The sequence below is a fragment of the Prosopis cineraria genome, unplaced genomic scaffold (genome assembly GCF_029017545.1).
Source record: "Prosopis cineraria cultivar Desert tree isolate PC_DT_omini unplaced genomic scaffold, ASM2901754v1 PC1575, whole genome shotgun sequence".
Classification (NCBI taxonomy): Eukaryota; Viridiplantae; Streptophyta; class Magnoliopsida; order Fabales; family Fabaceae; genus Prosopis; species Prosopis cineraria.
This window is the reverse complement of record NW_026556900.1, coordinates 9,783-15,873: the sequence shown is the minus strand read 5'-3', so window position 1 is coordinate 15,873 and position 6,091 is coordinate 9,783. Positions and strand designations below refer to the sequence as shown.

At 33.9% G+C, this 6,091-nt stretch overlaps 1 non-coding gene across 1 annotated transcript; it reads left to right on the top strand.

The window, feature by feature from the left end:
• The first annotated feature begins 243 nt into the window (after positions 1–243).
• LOC129300410 (small nucleolar RNA R71) lies at positions 244–350 on the top strand. The gene has a single exon (XR_008590771.1). It is a non-coding gene; the product is annotated as a small nucleolar RNA R71 (small nucleolar RNA).
• The last annotated feature ends 5,741 nt before the right edge of the window (positions 351–6,091 follow it).

Here is a 6,091-nt window from a genome sequence, read left to right as displayed (position 1 = left end):
CTCCCAATCTTGGCAGCTAGCAAGTCCACATATGAATCATTAAGAACTGAGGAACCTACCATATTCACATTTCTCTTTTCCCTTGTAGAGTATTGAGCACCACTTGAAGCCATCTTGTCAATTAGTTCCCAAGCCTTTAAGGAAGTGAGGTCAATCAAGCATCCACCACTAGCGGCATCAATGTTAACTTTGTCTCTTGGAATCAAGCCCTCATAGAAATATTGGACTAAATTCTCACTAGAAATTTGATGGTGTGGGCATTTAGCCAAAAGGCCTTGGAATCTAGTCCAATACTCATAGAGACTCTCATCCTCTCCTTGTTGGACCCCATAGATTTGCTTTCTCAAATTGGTGACCTTGGAATTTGGAAAGAATTTATCTAAGAAGAGTCTTCTTAGCTCGGCCCATGTGCTCACTTTCACATAAGAAGGGTAGTTGAAATACCACTCCTTTGCTAAACCTTCAAGAGAAAATACAAAAGCCTTAGCTTGAACATCATCAACATTTACATGCATAGGCTTCATAGTATCACAAACCAATAGGAGAGTATGCAAAAACCTATGACAATCCTCTCCTGGTAACCCATGAAATTTAGGCAATGCATTAATCAAGGAGGATTTAATTTCAAATTGAACATTAGTAGGAGGAACATATAAGCCATAAGGATTATCATGCCAATTAGGTTGAGTTAATTGCCTAATGCTCCTCTCCTCTCTAGGGTTATGCAAGCCTTCAAATTCATTATTAACATGGCCATCATCATGCAAATTCTCATTCCCATTCCCATGGCCCTCATTATGCACATGCTCATGTCCTAAGATACCTTCCATTGTTGAATTACAAACCAAATGAGAATCAAGAATAGGTTGTGATCTTCTCAATCTAGAAATAGTTCTTTCAATTTCTGGATCTAATTCAACAAAAGAGGTATGTTTTCTTCGGGTCATGCACTAATCAAGCTCAAAAAATTAAGAACAAAGAACAAACTAAACTAAAATGCAAATCAACATGAAACAATTCAAAACACACAAAAGCAAGAGAAATAATTTTTTTTATTTTTTTTATTAAACTCAATAGCAACAAAATGAAAAAAAAATAACACCAAACAAGTAGAAAGAGAGTTAGAAATGCTCAATCAAGAAGCTTTGGCAATTCTGGAATTCGCACAGTAGGCTCTCTGGAGACAGTGAACTTGTGAATTTTCTATCAGCAAATCCACATGATAAATTCCCCTGAAACTTTTATGAGAAACACAAGAGATATACAGGAAAATTATATAAAACTTTTAGATTAAAAATCCTTCCCAATCGTTCCCAGAATTTTTCACAAGTTGGTCCTCAAGTCTGGAGAAACAGGATTTCGTCCAGAAGACCTTCAGAGCTTCTAACAAACTTTCAAATAGGAAAATGGAAAAATTGAAGAAAATCCTAAACACAAGAAACAAAGATAAGACAGCGATAAGAAAAATGAAACTGGAATCAATCAATTTGAACGCACAAAGAGAAGATATGCTAACTCAAAGTTGAAACAGGGTTTTGGGAATCCTCTGTAATGGCTCCCTGGACCTTGTTAGATTGTAAAATTTCCACAGGACACTTCCCACGTCCAAAATTGACCAAACCAATTTTAAAGTGAAGCTAGGATATAGAGCTTTCAATGAAATAAATTCCACGTTCAAATTCCCTCAGACTCATTCCCAGTTAATTTTTCAATTTCAGACAGAGACACTAGAAACAGAGTATTTTCAGCTCTACACCAAACCAACGAAAATTGCACTAAATTTTTTTTTCTTTTTCAAAACAGAATAAAAACACTCAAAACACACAAAAAACACTAAACAAGACACAAAAAACAAATTTTTATAATTTTTCAAAAAATTTTCCAGGAACACTAAAAATGTAAATTAAGTACTAAACAACCTTAGAATTAAACTTAAACCATTCCCCGGCAACGGCGCCAAAATTTTGATAGGAAATTAGTCGCTTATCCTCAAAATTACACTAAAGCTAACCCTAATGCAATATAGGGCCAACCCTAGGTCATCTCCCAAGGAATGGTTTTAAGTCTAATTGAAAGTTATCTAGTGAAATAAATCAACCAAAGTTTGTAGGAATTTAGTTATCTAGCTAATTATCTAAACTAATTACCTAATATGCAAGTAATTAAAATGCTAGTGAAAGTGAGTGAAATGAACTTCCCTTTTTACAATAATGGAACCCTAGAGATTAGTTGATTTTGGACTCATTATCTTCTCATGATTAGGCTAAGTTTAGCTTCCCTTTCCTCTTGACTAAAGCTGTCATGACTTAAGAAAATTATCCTAAGCCAATTAACCTAATTAGCTAACCTCCCTAGGTCTTAGATTAAAGTCCCTAGTTCAATTAACCAATTGGTGAAGACATTAGCCAAGTGATTCACTCAAAATCCTCTCTCAACAGCCATGGTCAAACACATAAATTGAGCAACCACAAGATTATGTCAAGCTACTCAACAACACAAGCATTAACACCACAAGATTATGCAATATTAACACAAGAAATTCACTAATTGAAAAACACAAGATTATGTGCCAAACAAAGAGTGGCAAAATTCAGTCATGGCTGTCCAAGGAAGAAATTAAATGAAACAATCCTCTCTCTTTACATCAACATCAAATTCAAATTAGAATTTATAAGCTAAGATGATTAAACCCTAGATTAAGGAATCTAACCATCTAGTAAAAAGAGAAGAGGATAGGAAACAAAAGAACTTAGCCAATTTGAAGCTCAAGACTCATCCTCCATCTTCATCTCTCTAGGATTCCACAAAGAAACTTAGCCAATCTTCATCTTCAAGAACCCTAGTGATTGCTTGTGAAGGCCAAACTCCATAGCTCTTGAATGATGGAAATGAGCTTCAATCCTTGTGAAAATGGAAGGGATGGAACGAAAATGAAGAGAGGAGAAGAATGGTATGAGTTTTGTGGAGGTTTGGTGGCTGAAAATGGAGGTTAGGGTGCTGGAAAATGAAGAACAAAAGAGAGAAAATGAAGAACACTATGAACAAGAGAGAGAGAATGTGGAAGATGAATGAGATATGTGTTGGATCCCATTTGGGACTTAAAATGGCGTGCTCCTTGGTGTCTCCCATCAGCTGAAGCTTAATTAAAATAAGGAAAAAGAAATTAAAATGTAAATGGGAGCCTTGTCACACTTGCAAGGTGGCAACTTCCTATTGGTTTGTAGATGATTCCAATGTGTGCCTAATTTCCCATGTGTCATCCACATCATTTTAGCTGATCTAATCCCTCAAAATAATCATAATTCACGTGCAAACCATCAGCCATTGTCCTCAAGGAGTGTTGACCTCAATTGCCCAATTGATGCACAAGTCACATGCCACCTATGTCACATAAATCACATAATTCAATTAAATAGCATATGATATAATAAAATCTAATTCATGTCCAGAATTAAATTCATAATTAGAAGGGAGAATTTATTAAATTAACCAAGTTTCAGGCTGCACAAAATTATATAAAAATTTTCACACAAAGGCAAACCAAAAACTAGGACAAACTAAGACACTTAAGAAAGTGTTGACTTTTTTATTTAATTACTCCCAAACTAAAATGAATTTTAAAAATATAATTTCACCATTCATCAACTGGACATAAAATGCACTTTGTCAATTTTTCTTGTACATTTTCTCAAAAGTTCATTTTTTGGACCAAAATGCCCCTAGTGCACTGATCTTAGAAACTTAGGCAAAGTTCCAAATCTAATGCAATGTGTGCACTTGAAGGTGATAAATCATTAATAAAATGGTCCTAATTGACAAATAAAAGTGGGTAACAAATGTGTTCTATCACCTCTCACCATGCAAATAGCTTTTATGGAAATCAATACATAAGAAATATAGTGTTTGCAAGCTTTAGCATACTTGATAAGTCTTAATGCACATAAATGAGACATATAATGCATTCATTTAATGATAATAAAAAGTGATTAAGCTCTCTAAGTTTTCACATTGTATCTAAGAGAATTTAAATAACTTATCCTAAACTTCTTCATTGTCTTTTGATTCTTCATGCTCTTAAAGTTTTATCTTCATCCATGATTCTTTATATTTACACACATAACAAATACCTCTTCTCTTAATTTTGTAATCATCAAAATACTTAATCCAACATCCTCTATCACAAGTGTGTGAAATGAGGGAAATTATAGTCTAAAAGTGAGATAGAATCCCTTTAATTGAGTTTTCTACCACTGAAGATGTGCTACGGTCAATATGTGATTGATCCAGAATAGCCTATGGTTTCATGTCGAAGAGCTTTGGAGGCTTGGTAGATAGATGATAATGCAATTGTTGTGATTGTGTTGAAACACTTTGAAAAGAAGAAATTCTATATTTGCTTTTGATATATAAACCCTTACTTTGGTTTTTGTTATATTACTTTGGCATGTTTATTTGCGATAACAAACATTAAATAAACTATATTAGATACTAAAATTTTGATCTCACTTGTGGTTATTTTCATTTTTTAGGTTTTGGTAGTGGCGGTGCAAAGGGAAAGGATTTGCACTGGGAACAGAGATTTCTCTATAAAGCCCATTGTAAGATGGTGTAATGAATATGCATGTTAATAGTTGTGAATGTGTATATAAGTTATCTTAAGAAAAAATATTATGCATAAGCATGTGAATGTTAGTGTGTATGGTGATTTTTGGTATCCTAGCCCATTGTGGTACATATGTATGTGTTGATGTAAATATAATATGGTGGGCTAGTGATTAAGTACAGGTATATGTGAACAAAGAATAGAATGAGAAATTTGGTCCATTATGTTGGAAATGAGAAAAATGTGAATATGCCCAAGTTTATGTGAAATGGGCAGTTTAGCGACTAGATATGCATATGCGTGTGATATTGAGTATATAACTATTCAATTAGGTATAAATTATCCATTTAGATGTGGTTAAGAAGTGGCTAATGAATTATGGTTTTAAATGGTGATGCTCAAGTTGTGAATTTTGACTTAAAATGGTCAAAATGCACTTAAATGTTCAACTTTTAAATGGAGTATCAGATTTAAATGAAACAAGTGTCATTGTTAAAATGTCAAACAAGTTTCGTATAGGTGCTTAAATAATTCCAATTGGGCATCAGATGAGAAAATAGTACACATTTAAAGTTTACACTAGGAATTGCTATTTGACAGCAGACTCTGGTGTGCGCGCTGCAACGCATGTATCAAAATGCCATGGTGTAACATCTTGAATTTCTTAATCTAGTGATTAGCTGTAAATAAGGGATAAAGTGATAGTTAGTGTGGGATTAGAGATTTAGATGATTACTTGATGATTTGACTCATTTAGATGTTAAATGAATAGGTACGGGTAGAAGGATTCCATTTTTAATTGAAGCAAGTGCACGTGGTGAGAATTATTCTCACTGTGCCATACACCACGGCTTGTGCTGCATGCACTGGGATGCATGGACTGGAAAATGACCTCTTAAATCATAAATTTTAGGTGATTTTTAGAAGGGAAAAAAAAAAATGCATGAGAGGAAAAGAGGAGAAGGGCTAATGTGCTAGGGCAATCCATTTCAAGTCATTGGAAGATGCTTTTGATCAATAACTTAGTGGGTACGCTATGTATAACTCTTACCTTTATTCTACCCAATTTCTCTAAATATGACTTATAGAGAAATTGAATCAGTGAAGTTTTAGGGGTTTAATTCTTGTCTAATAGTAATAAAAAAGGTTCTCAGGAGTTAAATTAGAGCTTTTGATTGGTTTAAAGCTAAACGATAGAGCTTTAAACCTATAGGCTCAATTTGGCCCTAAATCAAGAGGTTTTTAGGGTAGAAATTCTGTTTGAGTGAGATAAGACTAGTTGAGGTGATGCGAAGTGATAATCGAGTAGTAATGGACATAGAATGGATAAATGGAAAAGAATATATAGCTAAATATAGCCATAAGTAGTAAATATGTGTTTTTGGTCAAATTAGACCAAATGACTAAATTTTGCCAATATATTTAAATTGGCATTTTGAGTGCGTGAGTAGAGAAAGGAAGCTTGTGATTAGTTATAGTGGTCATAGA